This window comes from Tachypleus tridentatus, chromosome 7, assembly GCF_004210375.1.
Source record: "Tachypleus tridentatus isolate NWPU-2018 chromosome 7, ASM421037v1, whole genome shotgun sequence".
Lineage (NCBI taxonomy): Eukaryota > Metazoa > Arthropoda > Merostomata > Xiphosura > Limulidae > Tachypleus > Tachypleus tridentatus.
In genome coordinates this window covers 45,546,742-45,570,712 of record NC_134831.1, presented here as the reverse complement: position 1 = coordinate 45,570,712, position 23,971 = coordinate 45,546,742, and the positions used below count along the sequence as shown (strand labels likewise).

General features: G+C 34.3%; 1 protein-coding gene and 2 long non-coding RNA genes across 7 annotated transcripts in view; 2 read left to right on the top strand and 1 right to left on the bottom strand.

Annotated features, from left to right (window-relative positions):
• Positions 1-656, bottom strand: part of LOC143255573 (uncharacterized) — a 131,303-nt gene extending 130,647 nt beyond the window's left edge. The window contains exon 1 of the mRNA XM_076511441.1: positions 471-656. The gene's annotated coding sequence lies outside the window, so the exon portion shown is untranslated. The remainder of the gene's footprint in view (positions 1-470) is intronic.
• LOC143255576 (uncharacterized) overlaps positions 1-23,971 on the top strand; it is a 188,677-nt gene that overhangs the window by 146,596 nt on the left and 18,110 nt on the right. The window lies entirely within an intron of this gene.
• On the top strand, positions 4,684-22,265 carry LOC143255577 (uncharacterized). 2 transcript variants are annotated; one of them, XR_013030727.1, is made up of 2 exons: positions 4,684-4,815; positions 21,873-22,265. It is a non-coding gene; the product is annotated as an uncharacterized LOC143255577 (long non-coding RNA). The 2 variants fall into 2 exon arrangements; XR_013030726.1 differs by lacking the exon at positions 4,684-4,815 and adding an exon at positions 8,384-8,864.

The window sequence follows — 23,971 nt, the reverse complement described above, 5'->3', positions numbered from 1 at the left end:
CACTGGGGGACAGAAGCACGTTAAAACAGAGACTGAACTTTTTTCTAACGTTACACGACTTGGACTTTGAAGTCTCCATTTATTTACGTTTAGGCTTCCATTCTATCGACTTGTTTGTCTACCATCTACTTCTAACTTTTCAATACAGTCTGCAAGTTTCTCATAGCGAGTAATTACATACTGTTGTCTTTAAGAAGATTCAGCCTGAATTATTTATCGGAATAAAAAGCTTTGTGAAATAACTAATTTCCTAAGTAGCTTATATACACAAAAAACACCCTAGTAGCAATTATTGGAACTTATTGTGATACTGATAAGTTTATTTACATATTTATGTGTGTTACCAGAGATCCTATTACCAAACATTTGGTGCCTAAGTAGTCAAAAACAACTAATTGAAATGCCCATGAAGCTCATTGATAATTCAAATGGTTAACACATTTGAGAAAAAAAAAGTAAAGCTTACTTACACGTGCGAAAATGTTTTTTCACAAATGGTTTCTTCAGTTGCAGCTTATGTGGATCACCAGCGTGAAATCCACTTTTACAAGTTGTTTAATCAGTAGAAGTTTCGATAAGCAGGGAATGGTAGTGACTTTACTGGTTATTGATTAACAAAACAGTACGTATAAGAAATTGTTGTTGTTCGTTTTACACATTTATGGAAAAAACTTTTTTATCTCTTACAACACACGTGGTTTGATGATGGCTGATGTATGTCTCACTCTAATTCGATGATTCAGTTTACGGAATATACTTTCATCTGGTTGACACGGTCTTTATTTGAAGAAAGAAAACTGAGAAAGAAAACGCCAGAAAAACTTCTGACATTTGAGACAAACCAGCTCAATCCTGGTCAAACATAGTGGGCGGAAACTCATCGAAATGGGGAAGATGTTTATCGAAAAATATTAAGAATTACACCCATCGCTCCAAACAACGATGCGAATGCTTTTTGGTTTTTTGGGGGCACGAACCATAGTCTAGCACGCTAACCACCAAGCCATAGCCAGATCAACGTATGTAAAATTAGATTTATATATACATACAATGTATTCAGATGTAATAGTCCTAACAACCTAAGAAGTCTTTATGCTGCTCTTATGTATTTCGATTGGAATACTGAAACGGTGACTGTTAAAAACGTTTATATTTTTTATATTTAATATAAATATAATTTTTGTAAATTAAAAATATTACCCTACCCCGTACTTGTGGCTTAATGGAAAGTCCGAGGACTTATAACACTAAAAATTGAGTTTCGATACCCATGGTCTGCGGAACACAGACAGCTAGTCCTATGGGGTTGCAACAACGAAAAATATTAAGTCCAGAAACCCAGAAACCTATCTCTCTAACTGAAACATTAAAAAAAAATAAACCAATTTAAATTATCGCTTCTCCGAACGTGAAAAACAAAATATTTTTTTTAGTTTAATATTATTGTACGTTTTTTCTTGTGGTTGTATTTTCTTATAGCAAAGCCACAGGGAACTATCTGCTGAGCCCACCCAGGGGAATCGAACCCCTGATTTTAGCGTTGTAAGCCCGTAGACATATCGCTGTACTAGCTGGGAACACGTTTTCTCTCTACAGCAAACTAAGAGACAATTTCTGCAACAAAAATAAAAAGGGTTTTTTGATTAACTGTAAATGTTTACAGAATGTAAAAACTGGCATGAAGTAAGTGCAAATTAATGTCATTTTAGTGTTTAACATATATATAAAAATGTTTAGTTGAATATAATGATTTTGGAGTGGGGTGGGGAGTGGTATTAGTTACACCAGACATCAAGATAAAAAAAAAAGCTCTAACTTCTAGACTGAAATATATTGACATACGCATTTGATCGCTGTTGAATTCCTTGTTCTGTTGACCAAGGACAAACACATAAAGACCTTGCATTCAAATCTATTGCTATCATACTTAAGAAAGAAACGATACGAAACATCAACAGTCCGTTCTATACATGCATGAAAGAACTTATTTATTCTTTTAATTAACTGCCCTATTTTCTACTAAGTAGTAACTCATGAGTTATAGAGAGATATCTTCTTTTTTAATGAGTTTCATATTCATATATACTGCAGAATAATTCGGAACTTGTTACTGTCATTAGCTATATTTTGAAACGACATTCCAACAGACAAGCTTCTGGCATACTCTGCTATAAATTCATACTGTGAAGCTTCCTATACTTGGATACTTTTACAACGTAGTAATAATACTGGGCTAAGCTGGTAACAACCAGTTTAAAAATACGTCTGCTCCTGAGTAGTCTGAGAGTACAGAGCATTCCAATGTTTCTGTATTAATCTGGCTGTAACTTTTCTCCTGTCTAATAGGTCAGTGAACCTCTCAAATGTACTGTCTAGCCTGCAAATCATTCTCGATAGTTTGGATTTTAAGCCGTTACCATAATAATGCCAAAATAGTAGAATGTACCTTTCCACGTAGTTTCGTTTTCTTGGACGCAGGTTTATGTTTTATTTATTTCCTTCGAACTCTTGGTAATTAAGGCTCGAGTATGTTTCACTGTTTTATTTCGAAGAGCATGCAATGAGTCTTAAGAAAGTACAAACACAGTAATTACATTTCGGGAAATGTTCTTGAAGATATTTACCCCTCAGATTCCTACCCAGGTCTTAAGTACGAGTTGCCTTAAATTAACAAAGACAACGTTCCTCTAATACCTAGTTTATCCATACTAATAGATTGGCTGAATTCGTCGTTCCTATGTAGTTTTGAGTTGCGTTTAAATTCAGTTGGTAATGCAGGATGTTGTTACCATGTAGCACTGAATTACGTTTAGATGTATTGTTTCTGTTATTTCCATGAGTAAGGACATTGACGTATAGTAATTTCTAAGCCTTTTGAAGGACTATCCATGGTTTGGAGGATAATTTGTGCGTCTGAACGAATACGTAAATATCAGTCGACATACCACTCTGACTAACTTTAATTCCTTCCATGTATAATATGATATTAACCCCACACACACACACACACATACATGTATCCACAAGTTCTCCAAATATACAAGTTAGATTGGCTCGCACAATTATTATGGAGGCAAATGAGAAGCCAGTGTTACTTAAACTTCTACTTGCGTATAAAAAACCAATAGACGTTTAGCGCGAGGCAGGTGCACTTTAGTTATAAATCAGGACAACTACATAGATGTAGGTGACAGACTTCGTTACTAAATGAAGGCTTTTGATAGTACTGTTTTGTAAAAAAAAAAAAAAAAAAGAGAAACGAAAGTCAGGGTTTATTTAACGGATATGAGAAAGACATGAGAAAACAAGCATAGAGTTAGCTGATGATATGAGAATACGAGCACAGAGGTAGGTGAATATATGAGGAATACACGAGAAGACAAACACACACGTTGTTGATGAAATGAGAGAAGCATTAAAAGAAGGGCAAATACGGTGGCTGAACGCTCATATAAATTATGCTTTATCATATTTTTGGAGTAACATCACTAGAGGGCGTTAAGAAATGATTGTTTGTTTTACAGTTTCGCGCAAAGCCACACGAGGGTTATCTGCGCTAGCCGTCCCTAATTTAACAATGTAATACTAGAGGGAAGGTAACTAATCATCACCACCCTCTGCCAACTCTTAGGCTACCTTTTTAGTAACGAATAATGGGATTAACCGTCCCATTATAACGCCCTCACTGCTGAAAGGACGAGCATGTTTGGTGTGACGGGGATTCGAACCGGAAACCCTCGGATAACGAGTTGAGGGCTTTTACCAGCTGGCCGTGCCGGGTCGTTAACAAATGCCTCAAACACTTTCGTGTAAGGTAGCAAAACAAAGATTATTGTATTATTTAATGAAATAAGCACTTCTCAGTTGGAACTTGTTTGTAACTTATTTGTATCCCATTTCGTTACTTTCAGAAATGCTACTTAGAGATAAAGTCAGTTCGCTCCTCCCCGCCCCTAGTGGTAGCAGTAAGCTAAAGGGCTTACAACAGTAAAATTCAGATCTTTATTCCAGCAGAAGGTCCAATTTAAATGTTCCATTGTTTTTCTCTGGACGTATAAGTAAACAATATGAAGAATAACTATGTTGTTTGATGTACTACATTGAATGCAACTATGACCATGACGTTGTGAACAGTAGTGTTCTGAAATCAGAAAAAGTAGATGTGTTTAGTAAAATATTGTTGAAATACAGATCTCAAGACCTTAAATTGAATCAAACATCCTTTCAGTAGTTCGAACGACACTTACACGGAAACTTGGATGAATTGTGAAAGTAGATGCAAGTTGAATATTAAACTTAGATTTATATAGTTTGAAAGTAAAAGCAGCGAAGGATGAAAAATGATGTTAATTTAAAAAAACAAACGAAATATGTATAAATATCGAGGAGGTATCACACATGGGTAGGTGGTTAAGGTGTTAGTCTCGCAATCTGAGGGTCGCGGGTTCGAAACCCCGTCGCGACCAAACATGCTCGCCCTTTCAGCTGTGTGGACGTTATAATGTGACGGTCAATCCCACTATTCATTGTTAAAAGAGTAGGCCAATAGTTGGCAGTGGTTGGTGATGATTAGCTGTCTTCCCTCTAGTCTTACACTGCTAAATTAGGGATGACTAGCGCAGATAGCTCTCGTGTGGCTTTGCGCGGAATTCAAAATCAAACAAACAAGTATCAACCACAGTAAAGTTGACCTCATTCTAGGCCTGTTTTCCCTTTTTTACTAATAACAAATGCGCACTGGTGCTTGTGCTCGATGTTGTTTCAACATTACGTTTGTAGGTGAAGGAGGAATAGTTTAAAGAAAGGTCTTGTCGGGTAAGTAAAGCCTTACAAAAGTCACTTTAATTCAATCAGGTTGTTGTTACAAATTAGAAAATAAAGAGTCACAACTGTTCTTTTGTTCGTCACGTACCACATCCTTGTGAAGTTAAAAAAATAACAACGACCTACAATCTATTAAGTCTGTGGAAGACGTATTTACCGAAATAAGTGAGATAAATTAAAAAAGAAGTTGCCCTAAAGCTAGCTTTCCAATACCAGTATACTATTTTATTACATAAGCACAAATTCACAAAGGCTTGCTTCTTCGTAGTTAAGCAAAAAGCTAGAAAGCCAGATACAAGATATCAAAAACCTGGTTTTTAGTGTTATAAGTACATAAACTTACGGATTTGCCACTGAGGGGAAAATATTTATAAATTAATCTCTATTTATTCTCTCCTTAACGTAACCTAAAGTTGAAGCTGCATTTATTCTCTCCTTAATATAATCTAAAAGTGAATCTATATCTCTTCTTAATGTAACCTAGAAATTGGGCACAAATGTCACGAAACCTATTACATTTCTAAGAAATGTAAATGAAATCACAATATTTTATGGTTCATTTATCTCTGTGTGTGGTACATTCTTTGTATTAGTTTCCAAATAAATTAGGCATTGTGTGTTTTGTTATATACCCATTAAGCCTGCTCTTAGAAATCAACATTTATATTAAATGTTCAAAAAAATTCCAGTGATTGTTTTTATTGTGTTTCCATGTAGTGTATCAGTTGACGTTTAGTATCTCAGGCTTTTAGATCAATTTCCCTTCACTGTAACGAGATATTTTTATAGCACTTTTCTGTTGCTTTGCTTCTTTCTTGTCACGTGATCATGGTTTCTCTCCAAGGTTATTTGAGCACGATTCGGTCTATAGCTCTTAGCATTGAGAGTTTCCTGTCTTTAGACAAAAACAAAAAACCTTAAAATTTATTTGTATTCTGCACTAATCTCATTTAGACTAGCTCAACATAAATTCAGTTATATTTATTCAGTTGTATTAACTGCAAAAAGAAAAACAATGCATTTCTTGTGTAATTTTAATTTTCTTAATGGACAACTGCAGAAATAAAATGTGAAATATAACAAAGAAATTATTTTTAAATTTAGTATCTTTCTGTTAGAATTAATTATCTCAATTCAATAATCATATGAGAAATTTTAAATCACTTCTAAAGTGAAAATGTTCAATATTTTATTGGTGTGCATCAGTTATATAAAGGTTTGAACATAAGGGTGATACTTCAATACATAAATACACTTCGATTATAATTACCCTCAGCAGATAGCCTAATACGGTTTTGTTATAAGAAAAACATACACACACACACTTAAATACATACTAAATAAAAGCACGTATTAAACGTACACACGCACAGAACATCAAATAGAACTATTCCATCTATAGTTCTAGGGGCAAAATATCTTTGGAATGCTTTGCAGTACATTTCTATGACTCTCTCAAAGATTAAGTATAAACAAGGTTAGTTAAATAATTTAACACTACATTCTTTACACAGTAACTTAGGATTTGTTGGTTATTTTCAAGAAGAAAGGTGTATAGTAATCAAAGATGTCACAACAGGGGGTGCTCTATCATCCCTACTTTTACATATTTCTTTACATAGCAACTGTAAGTGATATTATTATATTAATTTTCTGGGGACATGCTCCTCACTATATTAAGCTGCCTTTTACAGCGCAGAAGCTACTTTTAGTAGTTCATTATATTTTCAGTTTTTTGTTGTAAATATGCTTCCTTAGACAAGCACCCCTATTTGCAACTTCATCGTACGCCAGTTATAACAGTTCAAACGAATTATGTTCATTATATCATTGCCTCATGCTGTTCCAGGTGGTTAGGGCGCTCAACTCGTAATCTGTGGGTCACGGGTTCGAATCTCCGTCACATCAAATATGGTTGCCCTTTCGGCTCGTGGAGGCATTATAGTGTGACGGTCAATGCCACTATTCGATGGTAAAAGAATAGCCCAAGAGTTGGCGGTGGATAGTAATGACTAGTTGCCTTTTCTTTAGCCTTACACTGCTAAATTAGGGACGGCTAGCGAAGATAGGCCTTGTTTAGTTTTGCGCAAAATTCAAAAACAACCAAACACCTCACTTGACCTTAAAGAAATCCAATGATGCGAGCTCTCAAGCAAAAGAAGTGTGTATTAGCTGTTGAATATGGACAGAGGAACGTTTACAGACAGTTCATTACGCTGAATACGAGTGGGACTTTTATTTTGTTTATATGTGGAATTTAGGCACACCAGTTTCAATTCATTTAAGTTTCATCTCATTTCCTTATCATCAGAGTATCGTGATTTACCGAAAATAACTCACGTAAATTATATATTTCATGGAAATATTACATTTAAGTGCTCTTCATAGTTCTACTAGCTACGAAAGAGGGTCAGAAGACATTTTAACAAGAGGTAAAATGCTTCTGTCAGTTTCTGTTGAGAAACTTCTTGGTATTATATTTCCTGGTTTGTTACGAGGGTGAAATACCAACAAAAATAAATATTTTGTTAAAATTCACTTCAAGCATTTTATGTAGCTTAATACCCGCACTTACAGAGCGAAAAGGATCCGGGGGTGGCCCAATAATTTAGCGTACATACAAGGCTGTAGATCCGATCTGGGGTTCGAAACGTGGAGCTATCAAACACGTCACTCTTTTAACTATGCATGTGTATACGAGTTGAAATGTATCACACTATTCCGTTAAGAGTTGCTGCTTCAGGAGGCGGGTGGTACCAACTGGTTACCTCTCCTGGAGACAGTTTTCCTTCAGTTCCAGAGGCCTCCGACTTAACCAGTTAATTCGTTGTGTACGTTTCGTTCAGGAGAATAAAAAAAAAACTTATGTAAAAGGGTTTTACTTCAGAATTTAATATACATTCTTTTTACCAAAATGAAGAGAATAAAAATACGTAGGTTGATAGTGTGAAGAGAAAGTATATAAACCAAATAGCCACAGTAAGGAAACTGGAAAAAACATATGACAATCTGTTAGGTTCACTGACCTTATAATAAATTCTAGTGTCTTCGCTCTCAAATGCAAACAGTGCCCCTCGTCTTCCAGAAATTTCTCTTTTATTTTGTTTTATCCTGATACAAAGTTGCCCTTCTTTGATATCTTGATGGTAGATTGTCCTTTCTTTCCTTGTACAGAAGTCACCTTTGTTATTTTTACATTGCCGGTTCTCTATCCTTTTCTTCTTTCATATCAAGAGTCTTATACACAGCTCGCCTTCTCGACTGTTCTGTACTTGGAGTCATTTTTGTGCTTCACTGTAAACTTAATATCCTATCTTTTCTATTATTATGTAGGGTTATTTACACATATTTATAACCTATGACCTAACGAACCTTGAAATTTTGCTTTTTTCTTATACTTATTGTATCTGCGAAGTTCAATGATTTGTGTAAAAATGTCAGTGACACATAACTCTAGCCATGCATTACCACAACAAAGAACGTAAAGTACCTGTACTGTGAAATTATAGCACAATACCCGAAGCAATTAGTAATGATATTCTCAAGATGAAATGTTAAAAAGTTGAGAGTATGTTTTTCAAGTTTAATGATTGTTGATACTCTCCTACTATACATGTTGTCGCTTTTATAAACTTTAAAACCCAGAGGAAATTAAATCTGAAACTCGCGTACAACTTCCCAAGTTTAATTACCCAAGTGTTTCAATAAGTAGTTGATAGGTTTTCACATGTTTTCATAATTTTCCACAGAACATTTCGATCAAAGGAGCAAATAGAAGACATGAATTAAGCTTGCAAGTGTTTCGCACAAAATGTTAACCAAATAGAACAGCTGGTTGGAAAAGCAATAGGCCAGCAACGCCGTGTTCTTTGTTTCTTCTTGCCGCATAGAAGGTTTCAATATATTAAAACTTCTCATACGTATCTTTCTACCCACCTACCCTCACACATAGTAGTTCAGCAGTGAGCGAAGGATTATAACGCTTAATTTCGAAGTTTAATTTGCTGCGGTGGAAAAAGCGCATTTAGCTCACTATGGAGGTAAGAAGCAAGTGTAAGCTTTCTATACGTTCGTTTGTAAATTTATTGGACTAAATTTGGCTGCAAATATATCGTGTGAGTGCAATTTGGGTGAAATTAACTTGAGTAGAGGAATTTGACTCGAAGTATTTAATCTTTGTGAAATGTGTTTCTATGCATTTTGTGTGAGGGAAATGTTGCTTTAAATAATTTCTCTAGATGAAATTTGGCTATACATAGTTTATTATCTAGGTGAATTATTACGCTGACTAACTGATTTATATGCGATTTGACTCTATGTAGTTTGTATTAGTGGAATTTTGACATAAGGAAAGAGTGTAGATTGATGTTAGCTCTAAGTAGCTTGTATAGTTAGAATCTGGCACTAAGTAGTTTGTCCAGGTTAATTTGGCTCTAAGAACTTTGTCTAGTGGGAATTTGCCTCTAAACAGTTTGTTTAAGTGGAATTTGGCTTTATTTAGTTTATTTGGGAGGAATTTTGTTCGAAGTAGTTTCTCTAGATGGAATTTTGCTATGCGTAGTTTATCTAGGTGGATTTTCACCCTAACTCGTTTGTCTAGATGGGATATGACTCTATGTAGTTTATATTGGTGTAATATTGATCTAAGTACGTTGTCTAGATGGAATTTGGCTCTACTTATTTCATCTGAATGGAATTTGGCTCCAAGTATTTTTCTAGATGAATTTTGGCCCTGCGTAGTTTATCTGGGCAAAATTATACTCTAATAATTTGTGTATATGAAATTTGGACCTGAGTAGAATTTTACTCTGAGTTGTTTACCTCGGTTTGAAATTGACTCTACGTAGATTGTATGATTTAATTTTGTTCAAAGAAGTTTCTTTACTTATAACTTAGCTCTAAGCAGTTTCTATTAGTGAAATTTAGCTATAAATAGTTTTTCTAGCGATAATTTGGCATTGTTAGTTCGTTTGGCTGTAATTTGGCTCTAAGTAATTTGCCTGGATGGAATTTCGTGCTAACTTACAAATAATCGCACGTTTTGATTTCTAAAATGTGGCATTTTTGTTTTCTTTCAATCCAGGAAATGAGGTTAAAAATTCTTTATAACGGCCGTATCTTGAGATTCAGCTACTGAGAGGAAATGAGGCGTGTACTATGCTTACGTAGGAAGAGTTCAATACACTTCGTTATAAAGTGTTTGCTGGGTAATTATAGTAGAGGGAATTGGATAGAGACATGGAACAATCAATACTGTTAGAACACTGTCATCATACTGATCAGTGAATTTCTTCTGTTTCTCTCTGTCATGTTTCATACCATCTAAATTCCTGGAAGAAAAATTAAAAAGAAACATTTTTAAATGCAAACGAGGAAAAGCTGGCAGTTTAATGTATTAAAACGTATAACCAAGAATTAAATAGTCTTTCAAGATTTAATATTCTTACAAGCAAATATGACTAATGAGGTATGGATTGCAGAGTTATTAAAAGGATTTATATTACTTAACATTCTAAAAGAGTTGATGAAATATAGACTTCTCTTTAGGATAAACCGCGATTATCAAAACTTTTACTTAGAACGAACTTTGCCAAACATCAACTTGCTCCCTCCTCCACTTCTATCGTAATTACATAAAAGAAGTAAAAATGACGTAAGCGTCAGTTCTTGGTTTTGAATTTTCGCATAAAACTACACGAGGAGTACTGCGCTAGCCTTCGCTAATTTAACAGTGTAAGGCAAGAAGAAAGGCAGCTAGTCATCACTACACACCGCCAATTCTTGAGTTACTCTTTTACCAACGAATAGTGGGCTTGACCCTCACGACTATAAGGGTCAGCATGGTTGGTGTGATGAGGATTCGAACCTACGACCCTCAGTTTACTGTCTAGCTCCCTAAACAACTGGTCATGCCGGGCCTGTAACCGTCAGAGGGTTTCTAGTATATGTACGAATTTAAAATAAATGTTATAATTTCGTACCTCCGTGACCCCTTTTCCTCTGGTGACCTTTGTGGAGACTCTCGCAACCCAGTATTTGGAAAGTGATGTTTAATGATGGTTTACTTTTTGTCGCTTTCGGATGGCCTGTCATGGCTAGATAGTGATAGAGTACAACTAATAATCTGAAAGTCGCGGGTTCGAATCTCCGTTCTACGAAATATACTCGCTCTTTCAACCGTGGGTGGCGTTATAATGTGACGGTGAAACCCACTAATCGATGATAAAAGAGTAGCCGAAGAGTTGGCGGGGCGGGGGGGGTTTACACTGCTACATGTAGGGACAATTAGCACAGATAACCCTCATAGAGCTTTACACAGAATTCAAAAGCAAACAAACAAACTGTGAGTTTGGAAAAATAAGGCTAATTTATATCTGTTTTTGTTATTGTCGGAGTGAATTTTAACAAATAACTTGGTAAACAAACATAGTCTTTTCTAGTTTTGTATTTTGGTTATAATTCTGAAACATTAAATTGCTTTTGAAAAATCTGTTAAGATCTGTATCTTTGTGTGTTTTAGCGTAAAGCTACAAGTGATGTCATTTACACTGTGCCAATTTGGTGGATCACAATACCGAATTTTACAAAAAGAATAAATGTTGAAACCAGGCGTTTCTGTACTTCAACAGAAAACGAGCTAATAATTGGCTTATTCTACAAGGTGTAAATAATAAAGAATTTGATTATCAGTACTACACTGACAAAAACAAATGTCCAACGTCACAGAATTAATTGTTTTGTTTGTTTTTTGAATTTCGCACAAAGCTACTCGAGGGATATCTGTGCTAGCCGTCCCTAATTTAGCAGTGTAAGACTAGAGGGAAGGCAGCTAGTCATCACCACCCACCGCCAACTCTTGGGCTACTCTTTTACCAACGAATAGTTGGATTGACCGTCACATTATAACGCCCCTAAGGCTGAAAGAGCGAGCATGTTTGGCGCGACGGGGAATCGCACGCCTTAACACGCTTGGCCATGCCGGGCCCACAGAATTAATAAAACCACTGTTTAGTTTAGTTAAAAATACTTGTAGTTAGAGTTAGTGATAAGGATATTATTGTGAAGAAATTAAGAAATTATGTTGTGTATTATGCATTTCGTGGGATAAATGGATAGCTTACAAGCATCTGTGGTTCAAATATAGCCGAGTCTAATATTGAACTACTGACTAGAAGAAAGGCAGGTATAGCTTCCCTTAATGGTGAACTACTAACCATTAAAAAGCCAGGTATAGCCATCTCTAATATTGAACTACAGACCAGAAGAAAGTCAGGTATAGCCACTCCTAATATTAAGCTACTGACCAGTAGAAAGTTATGGCCACTACTAATACTACCCAGTTGAAAGTCAAAAGCTCTCATAATGCTCCTTGAAAAGAATAATAGGAGTGCTTTATATATATATATATAACAAGCGCACACAGAAGGAAACGAACCTTAGACATCCAAATCCACCTAGTGGTACGTTAAACACTAAGTCGCAGATGGTCTTTTAATTTTGTTACAGAACAAAATATGTGTATATTTATTGAGCTAGAACATTCAAATAGTGGTAGTGTAGATTAATTTGTGCTAGAACTGTGAATTGGCCAGTTATTATTCTTGTATGACTGAAGAGTTGAAAGGTATTTTTTGATTAACTGAAACAAAATTATTTGTGCTACGTCTTTTTGTGTAAAACTCAGAACCTTATAATTATTAAAGAAAGAAAAAAATCCTTAATCGTATCGTTACTTTCCGCCAAAACTTCTTTAATTAAATGCGTGAGTGAATCCCTATTTTAATTTTCCCTGTTCTGCTTGAAGGAATAAACTTAACCTTAAAGTATATCAGGTGATAGAAGTGTTTTGTGATCATTTCTTGTGTTTGCTCATGTATAAATGCAAGTCGCCATGCTTAAAAGTTTATATCAATCAAGCTTCTTTTATTTAGATATACAATGGTTTAATTTTCTTTGTCCACATTGATTGAAAATGTAACAAAAAGTTTCGTGTGTTTGACTTCAAACAATTCGAATTGGTTTAAATAATATATATATATATATTAACCTCGTATTTTGCCTTATCTTTGTTTTATATAAGATTACCTTTATGGTTAGAAGTTATTGTTAAAGCCCTCTTTTAATTAGATTATTGTGATAGTTACGTTTCTTCTTTCTCTGAAAGTTTCAGCCTGAAGGGCGTGTGTTGGTTCTGGAGTGATACTATGAATTTTGAAGCTGATAGACTGGACTCTGTTTCATGTGATAACATTAAGCATTCCCTACAATTTAAACTGCTGCGTTATAAGTGTGAAAGTCAATACCTTAGCGTAGTTGGCGATTGGAAGTTTGCCACTGACTACTTCTCTTTCATCTGATCATTTGCTAAAAATTGAAGACATTGAATGATAGCGTTAGCACCTTTGCCTTAAATACCAGATACGAGTACCATTCAGTTAGAAACATTTCTAGTATCCATAGGAGTTACCTTTTTATGTATGTGTGTTTAGGTTTTAAAAAGCCAGTTACATTTTGTATAGAAATATATCTGTGTAAATGTTCAGTTCTATTTGTTTTTAAAATATCAATCGTAATACTTCTATAGCTATTATCTTTTGTTTTGCTTCTTAAAAAGAAAACAGAACGTCAAATAACCGATACAAAAGAATTCAAGAATTTAAACACAAAAGAATAGCTAACACATGAAATCCCTAGTGGGCAGAAATCTAATTTTGAGATATAGGGCGATGTTTAGTGATGACACGCTAGAAATCAGAGTGGTGGAAACAAAGAAATAACTAACTCCAAACAATAAGTTCCACTAGGAGGCGTATAAACAAAACAACGTATGATTCTGCAGTTGTCCTAACACGCATTTTCTTGTTTGCGTGAAGATGAGGTGTTTTGTGTATGATTACTGTATCATTTTCTCTCACGCTTTACTGTAGTTATCACATTAAATTCAATTCCTCAATGTTTGTATCAAGACTGGATCAAAACAAAGAGCAAAAAAATTAAGTATTAGATAACTAATTATGTGTGATTCGAAGTGTGATGAAGTAATACTAGTATACTTTTACAGTATTTGTTTTAAACACCTGAAGCCCAACTATAGAAATAGGCTTAGATATATGATGTTCTATATAACATTCAATGATTTAGTTTTGTTTTATTTTTACTAAAATAGACATAAATAATTCGTGCAACGCCAGAAAATATTTTATGCATTATAAATTTCTGGTGCGTTATAAGCGTGATAAACAATTCCTTAACTTAGGTGGCGGGAGGTATGGTATTATTGATTTGTTGACTTTCGCCTTGTCAGTTTCTCAACATTAGAAATAGCGGAAGATAACCTTAGTACCTTTGCCATAAATACAAAGTGCTAGCACGGTCTAACTGGTAGGAATATTATGGAAGTGAAACTACAAATCGTATTCAGTAGACTTGTAAATAGGTCGTGCTTTAAGTACATAAATGCATATTTCCAGAAACATAGTTTACAAGCTCTCAAGCAGCTGCGTCTTTTGTTTCAACGGATGTTAGAGAAAAATATACTTAGTTTCCCAACAACATATCTGACTGAATTTTTTCTTTGATTTTATATCATTTTTATTCTGTTTTTTTTCTCTCTAGAAATCTGGCTTAATTCACAGTTAATTCATTTTTTTTATCGACAGATACAACCTTCCTATGTCTGTTGAAACTTTGTATTAAATAAGAAGCAAACCAGTAAATAAAAACTTTGCAAAAAAAAAGAAAGTAAATATAGAGATGCCTAATAACAATCCTTCAATAACAGTGCAAACAAGACAGTAGGGATGGCAGTTGTGTCACCTCTACATAACAGTACAAGCAAGAATTAACATATAGCAATATATATATATATACATAACTATTCAATCACAACTGAGCTTAATTTACACTATTTTTGTCTGTTAACATTCTATTACACTGTGTGTCTGTGCCATTATGTATGAATGATGCAAATGCCTTCAGTACTATCTTGTTTTAATTGTTTTAAAGGATTAATATAATAAGCCATTTTCCTTTTTTACTTGTAGGCAACGTATCTGAAATTCAGTTCCTAGATTTATTTACATTTTGATTTATTAGAATCCTAACGAGGTCTCAGAGTTTTGTTTTGTTTTCTACTCTGTTTTCAATAGATAATGTAATTTAGATTTTCATATGCAAGTAGAGTATTGTGTGCTTGAACGTTATAAATTACTTTCATTAGGCCTACTTAGTGTTTCTTGCTGAACGTATGCAAGTACAGTACGTACTGGTATATTATATTATCTCTGACTGAATATTCATGGCTGAAAAATTGTCTTAACTCCATTGTATTAAGGGAAACGTCGCTCTTCCACTGATATTAAATAAATATTTTACTATTATCTTTTTTGAAGGTAACGATTCACTATATTGTGCCATAACGTTCATTATTAATATACAAGTGAAACGCTAGTGTGTATACATATATGAAATTGATAAAGCTGGCAGATGCTAAGAACACATCCAAAATATAAAAACTGTTATTTTGTTTAACAAAAGTATTAATATCATACCCTTTAACATACTATTCTGAACGTGTTAAGAAGTACGTGTTTAACGCTTACACAAATGTATAATAAATTAATGTATATGATAACTTCAACACATGTTAGTTACTAAGTATGATATAACTAATGAAGAAGATTGTATTTAGAGTTAAAGAAATTCATAAAGTTAAGATAACTTAAGGTATACAAGAGTTATTTAAATGTATTGGGAGTTAATGAAGCTGTATGTTCGAACAGATGTTAAAAACTACGTGGCTCATGTGACTATTTTCGGAGTTAAGACGTGTAAAGACAACGTGGTTGAAACTCGTGTCAGAAGGAACCTCGCTAAAATTCAAAATGTCCAAGAGGAAATTAAAAATATCTCTGTTACTTTATAGCCTTACTAATTATTCATTTACTTTTTATTGAATCATAATGTATAACTTGTTTATCAGTTTGTCTTGTTTTCCAACTGGTAAGTAACTACTGTATTTCTATGGATTAAATTGCTAGTGCTGCATAATAGGATTACTGAAGGCGAAGTTGATTGGTAGGAGATTACTGGTTATGTTTTGGTGTTAATTTTCTGTTTATGTTAGATTAATAAAAGTTACGTCGTGCAAAGTGAACTCATATGACGAAATTGCTCGTTTTACATGACAGCAAAGCTACAGGTTTTTGCCACGTAGCGACCTCTTCTGACAATAACCTTTTGTATTTCCTAAAATCGAAAGGTTTATAGAGCTTGTCATTGGTGGCCTAGAAGTTCAAAAAATTATATACGCTGATTGAAGTTGTAGTCTTAGGAAAATGAGTCCACTTCTCTATACCATCAGGTGAGATGGCTTAGTAATGGGATTAGAAAAGTGGCCTGTCTGTATTAAATATTTGTTTTTTCTAAATGTTGAGAATATTAATAATCGACTCTGCATGTATGAAGTTCCAAAGCAGCAAGAAACAAGCTCTGGACAAAAAATTATGAAAATACCTATAGAATTGTAAGATTAGTAACGGTTATAAATAACAATCTACATCTATCTACTTTAGTAAAACAAATAGTCTTATAAAGCTGAACATGAAATTATTGCATACTATTTAGAGATGTAAATAAATGTCCTTTTCAGGATTAAAGATAATATACACCATATTAATTACAGAAATGAATTAACAATATGTTTTACATTTAAAAGGTAAAGAAGTGCAAAAAGTATGTCATGCAAATTAAGTATAGAAACGAAACATTCAATGTGTACTAAATCGATACTGAAAAACATAACCGGCTATATCAATAGTGTCGTTTTACATTTATGAAAAACGAAATATTAGGTGTGATAATATCTGTTCAATGGTATGCTAAACATGTTAGTAGCACTATTTACCTTTTAAACACATGTAATAAAGTCAAATGTATAAATAACAACTATTATCATAAGTTGAGAAAAGTTGAAATCTGATTCTGCAGAATTTTAACAACAGTGCCTGCTTATAGAACCTCAGTAACACTGTCCTCCTATAGAACCTTAGTAACACTATCCGTTTATAGAAACACCAAAATAACTAATTCTAAAAATTATTTGCAATGCTATAATAATTGCCTAGCATTAATAACAAATAAATTAAGATAGTATGTTTCATAAAACTGACAAATCTGACACTCTTTACTACAGTAGTTGTCTCGATAAAATAATGGTTTTACTTGTAACATTTTAGAACATGATTAATTCTAAACATTGATGACATAATCACATGTTGAGACACCGTACAATAAGCCTACTATTCTATTGAATTATTTGCCTGATAGTACATTCTGCTTATAGAAACACTGCCTCTACTAATATCATTCGTTCGTAGAACCTTAGTAACACCGTTTGTTTCAAGTAGTTTGGGCCACTTACTACGTTTCTTCTGATAATAGCTTTAAGTTCTTGTGTTATTGATCAAGTGGTGTTTTTGAGGGCTCTAATAAATAATTTGAGATTCGGTTATCAGATTATGATTAAATATTTTAAAACATTTTGTTAACATGCATTTTTCGTAACTTTAAAAACTTTTCATCTGTTCATAAACTATGTTCACTAAATCTCAGAATACATTGACTATACCGACTGCAATAAATAGTAATTGAGTCAATACCAAATTCATCTAAGGTAAGATTTGTTTGTTTGTTTTTTTAATTGTTAAGTGCTAAATCAGGGGCGGCAGTTAGTTAGTCATCACCACCCACAGCCGACTCTTGGGCTACTCTTTTACCAACGAATAGTGGGATTGATCGTAACATTATAACGCCGCAACGGCTGAAAGGGAAAGCATGTTTGGTGCGACGGGGATTCGAACCCTCGACCCTCAAATTACGAGCCGAACGCTTTAAACCACCTGTCCATGCTGGGCGTCTTTGCTAAGGTAAAAAACAGTAAACATTATCTACTACGAATCAAAACAAGCTAACTTAAAGCGAGAAAACAATAAACAGTAAACATTATTTACTACGAGTCAAAACAAGCTCACTTAAGGCAAGAAAACAATAAACAATATTTACCATGATTTAGGTTAAATTTATCTAGGTAAGAAAACTAAACAATAAACTTTTTTACTATGATTTAGATTAAACTTATCTGCACTAAAAAGAGCAACAAGATAAAGTTCACTTTAGGAAATTAAAATAAGTTCTGTTCTTTCTCTAAAATTAGTCATATTAGTAGTAGCAGCTAAAATGTTTAATATGTATTGTATGTGTGTGTGTATAAGAGACATAATTTATTGTTTGTGTTGTGTTGTTGTTTTTTTCATTTACAACGATCATTTTGCATTGTTAGTTCAGTATATTCACTTCAAATTAACCTGAATTTCATAAGTTCGCCAGATATTATTAGATGCTATTGGAGCTATTATGAAAATCACTTCGTGTAACGAGGTTACTTAACTTATAAAAAGATGTATTTTTACCATCATAAGGGAAATAATGTATATAATGCTACCCATGTTCACCAGTGTTCGGATTTACAACCCTAAAAGCAGGGTTCAATTCCCCTCGGTGGACATAGCAGAGAGCCTGATGTGGTTTTGCTATAAGAAAACATACACATTAAATGGTTTAATTACGAAGACAATAACCTCTAAAGTTTATTAATATTGTTCAGGTTAACCTCACTTAACGTTGCACTTTATAAGTCGCTATTCAAGACTCAATGTAAGTTTTAATACAAAATAAATTATGACAGAAAGAGGCATAAGCATTAGAAATGTCACCATATTCATCAGCCAGTCGTTCTGACTCAATTAAACCTTTTTCACCACATGCATCAGCCAGTCGTTTTGACTCAATGAAAACAAACCTTTTCACGATATTCATCAGCCAGTCGTTCTGACTCGATGAAAACCTTTTCACGATATTCATCAGCCAGTCGTTTTCACTCGATGAAAACCTTTTTTTTTTGTCCCATAACTTTCTTTCTCTAAATCACTGAATAACATAAATATCAAGATTGCCATAGGTTTTATTATGTTCAAAATAGTTTTAAATCCGAAATCTCTCTTCGAAATTTACTAGAGACCTCTAGTGTCAAGGGTGAGATGAGAGGCTGGTAAGCTACAGTTTTTTCACTTCTTCGATCACGTGAAATAGTTTAGTTCAAGGAAAGGAACCGGTTCTGTGTAACATAATGTCTGTCACTGGAACTTGTTATTCACCAAACAACTGTTTGTTAAGTTGGTTTTTAACTCAGATATCTGTAAAACAGATATCCACGTCAGAAAGCTATGTAGTAGTGTATATTATCATCACTAGTTTAACGAGTGTATTAAGCTGTTTTGACAATGGTAAAACATACATAGTGGTATATTATCAGCATCACTTGAAGCAGTGTGTTAAACTGTTGACTTGAAGTGTCTCAGTTTGGAAACAGCAGAACGGATAAATTGTAAATTCTACATTCCACTCATCTGAAATCAGTGTATCCAACACACTGCCGTATCGTCTTCAGGTTTCATAAATATGGCATGTCGAGTAGCCTGTTAAAAATGTTATTGAATGCATTTTAGCCAGTTTAATTTTTAAGGAAACAGGGTTGCACATTTCTTTTGTATACGTCAACAACGTCACATTAAAAGGACACAACTCGAACGGTGTATAACATGCATACAGAAAACTGAAACGTAATGCTGGAAAGATGGCCAATTGAGAAGTTCTAAGCTCCACCTATAATCGCTTCTCATTTAGAAATACTAACGACAACCAACTTTCCATCTATCTACTCTTTAACAGAAGATCGCCTCTGACATTTACAAAGCTCTTACGGCTGAAATAAGTAAATGTAATTTATAGAACCACGTTTCGAACTCGAGACTCTGAATTGCCATATGGTAATTATTACACTATTCCCAAATTTGATGATTTAGAAGGACAACTTAAACAGTTACTGAATGTTCACTTACTCTGACGCTATTTTAAGGCAAAGAAATCTCGTAAAATTTAGTGTTGATATCATTTATAGAAATCATGAAATTATAGAAAATATAGAAATTATTATTCAACATGAATAGTAGAAAATAACATTGACAAGCACGTATTTCAAACTCAAATGATTCATCACATATTCAACAGAGAACTCGAGATGAACGGAAGTATACCCACATCAACACGCGTTATTTTGCGTTTTATGTTAATTCAAATGTCGGAACTTTCGAGAGCATTGCGGCTTTTAGTAGGTTCTGTTTCGATCAGATAACGAATATTATTGAAGATTTTCTACGATAAGTACCTCAGTTCTGAATTCGTTATTATTTTGATAAGAAGGACAAACTTTTATAAATCCAAGTGCTTTTTTTCTTTTTTAGATCATATTGTTGCTGTAATATAAAATTGAAGAAATCGAACCCATTAGCTTACAGACTCGAGTGGAACTAACTTATTTTCCATTTGAATTGTGTTTACGAGATCGAAAGCGCACGTCTACAAAATTATGTTGCTTGTTAACACAGAAAGAACTTTTCCGATAGATTTCTGAATATCGAAATATTTCATTTGTGGAACATACTTCAAGTCAAGGAAAAGTTCATGTTCATTATTGTTCCCTAGATTTTAGCTTTTCCTTCCTACACGCATAAATATCAAGTTCAGAGGATGAAGTTTTTATAGATAATATAGTAAGTAGTGCTTTAAAGAAATAAATACTTATGTTAACTACTCTTTCAATATTCACTACATTTTATCCGTTTCGCCACTTGTATTTCATGGCTTATTCTTTTACTCCTTTGAATGAGCTTGGAACGAGTTTATATTTTAAACTAGCATATTTCGCGTCCAACATGGCGGGGAAGTTATTATCCAATAACCTCACATTTCATAGCTAATTCATATAAATACATTTTGCTAAATTAGGCTTGAACAATAAAATAGCATAAAAGTGCATTTGAGCCAGCTAAACGTCGGTAAATTCCATTGTAAGCCAATCAAAATTAGTCCATGTTCTGAAAGTATAAAATGAAATGTATAGACATTAAAACTGTTGATTTCTTAATTTAGTCTCCGTTGATTAAATATGTTTGTTTTTATTTAAAATGTTGGTGATATAACAGAATATGGCCCGGCATGACCAGGTGGGTTAAGGCGTTCGACTCGTAATCCAAGGGTCGCGGGTTCGAATCCCATCGCACCAAACATGCTCGCCCTTTCAGCCGTGGGGGCGTTATAATGTGACGGTCAATTCCACTATTAGGTTGGTAAAAGAGTAGCCCAAGAGTTGGCTGAGGGTGGTGATGATTAGCTGCCTTTCCTCTAGTTTTACGCTGCTAAATTAGGGACGGCTAGCGCAGTTAGCCCTGGAGTAGCTTTGCGCGAAATTAAGAAAAAGAAAACGGAATAGAGCTTAATTCATAAATGGTTTAAATTAAAATTGAATCGATATTTTTACTTTCATGATAAATTTTATGCACTTGGCTCTAGACTGGGTGTTCCCACACTATATATTTACTTTAGAATTATTTGTTTAATATAATATCAACACTTTCTACACTTTTAAGGTTTCAAGCCCCTCATACAATCGTTTTACACCTTCGTCACTAAAATCATAAAAGGGCAAACAGTAATCGAACTATTATATTTGGTTGAATAAACTTTGGCTCCTTTGACTGTTTTTATTTTGATAAAACGTAACGTGAACTTATCGTAAAGCCATACGAGGGCTATCTGCGTTAGAGGAAAGGCAGCTAGTCATCATCATCCGTTACCAACTTTTGGGCTATTCTTTTAAGAACAAATAGTGGGATTAACTCTTAAAATTAGAACGTCTCCAGTGACTGAAAGGGCGAGTACGTTTGGTGAAACGGAAATTGAAACCCATGACCTTCCTATTGCAAGTCAAGTGTCCTCAAGACCTGGCCATGCTAGGCATGGAGTGTTTTTTTTCCATCTTCAAATCAACGTATATGTTCATGGATTTTATAATTTCTGGGCACTTTGACAACTTATTGTCTATGATATTGTGGATAATTTTGAAAAACATTGATTTCCGTTTTTTCTTCCAGCAACCTGTCCTTCGATGACCGAGTGATAAAAATGAGGGCTTATAGTGCTACGGTTTGCGACTTGATACCAGCGGTGAACATTGTTAGATATACCCAACTGTTTCAGTTTAATGAGAGTGTAAAATTTAATTATTTTAGATGATAATTTATCGCAGGTTTGTTTACGTAACTGAGTATGAATCACACACTAGGTAATTCCACTGTTGTGATTTGACGCTTGTGTTATTAAACCATGCTACTAGAAAAACTTCTCATTTTTCTCTTTATTTTGATCGAATATTATTACCTCATAACATTAGGTAATGTGTAGAAAGTTTTAGGTCCAGTTCAGACTATAAATATTCGTGTAAAATATAGTCTGAGCAGCAAAATAAAGTTAGCTAGAGTTTGATAGATCTAGACTGTGTGTTTTTTACTTTAGCTGTAAAGAGCGTATAGTCGTGTGTTTTTTGTTTTGAAAGTGAAATTATCACAGATTGTATTGTAATAACAGAGTAGAGAAGAATAATCCGTCTTATTATTTCAATTCTCAAGTAATTGAACAAACTTGCATGGACGGGGATACGATACCGTTTGTTTACTGTTGACATTTATTGCCAACAAGTCACAGACGCCTGCTGGAAAGAATCTGTCCCAAACGTATGTAAAAAAAATCCTGATATTAATGATCCAGCCATAATTCTACAATGGTAAATAAAAATAGAAGAAATATACCTATATATGCACAGTTGTAATGCTGGCGAAAATATTTTAGAAATTGCAAACATGCAACACACCATGTCAATTGACTTTGATAAATGGATAGCGATGGATGACTGACTAGGGCTCGAAGATAACGGTCTAAAACAACATTATCTAGAGAGAGAAAAGTATTAACAGAGAAGAAAGAATAAGAATATGAATTGTGAAAGAACAAAAGGATAGACTGGAAAGAGAGAGATAGAATAAGTGGAAAACTGAGAGGAAAAGAAGGAGATACAGGAATGAATAACAATAAAGTGCGCAGTTTTGAGTTTCCCAGTTCATCCATTAAAAATATTAATGACCGAGAATGACAATGGAGTTAGAGCCAGCCAACCCCAGTTGCCCCAAGTCAGAACTGGGGCAAAGATGGTCTGTCTCGGCCCACTTTTCACAGAAAAATATTACAAATATACGCAGGCATGGCGGCAAAAGATTCCAAGAATTACGAAAAGTTATAAGTGGTCTTGATGAAATGCTATGAGCTTACTGAATAAAATTGGTGTCGAAAGTTTAAAGAAGTCAAACCAGACATTGGATAAACTGTATTTCAGTTTGTGGCACATACGACAATACTTCACAAGATGGACAGACATAGTCAAGTGTGGAAGAGATTGCTCTAAAGGGCGTGAACAAATCATCAAACTGGTATAAAAGTAAGTGGAAGCCTATGGAAGAAGTATAACTAGCATGTTAAAAATAATCATTTAAAGTCTAAACCGTAGAGAGCTGACCAGAAGCAGGATGCCAACGAAGTTAACAAAAAATTAATAAACACTAGAATGCATGCTATGGTCTGTGTAAAGTGGAGCACATTGTGAGTGAGTGCAAATCTGTCACCTGCGAGAAACTGGAGAAATGTCAATATAAAGCAGCTGGCGAGAAACAAGAAAAGAATAACTGTTACCATGGGTGATGCTGCCCCAAGGAAAAAAAATCACGAGAGCTAGTCGGAATCACCACAAAAAGGGAATGCTATCTCCATGAATAAACAGTACATGATTGATGGCTAGCTGAAAGTATCAAATGGGTCAACAGTAAAAGTAATAATTTGAACATTTGACAAACATCAAGAGGTACCAACAAATCACAAAATGCCGATAGGTGAAAGCTATATTTGGAACAAGTCCCAGGAGACACTGGATGCAGCAGTGAGAAACAGTCTAGTATCTGATCACCAGATGGCAAAGTACTTCTGTGTGTGCTGATTGAATGGACAGTGAGAAAGTTTCCAACAGCAAGAATAAAGGTGGGTATTCCATAATATATGGTCTACTTTGAGACCTTTGGTATGAAGGCACTCATCTGTGACTTCATACAAAAGGTCTCAAGGTAGACCATTGTTATGGAATGATCCA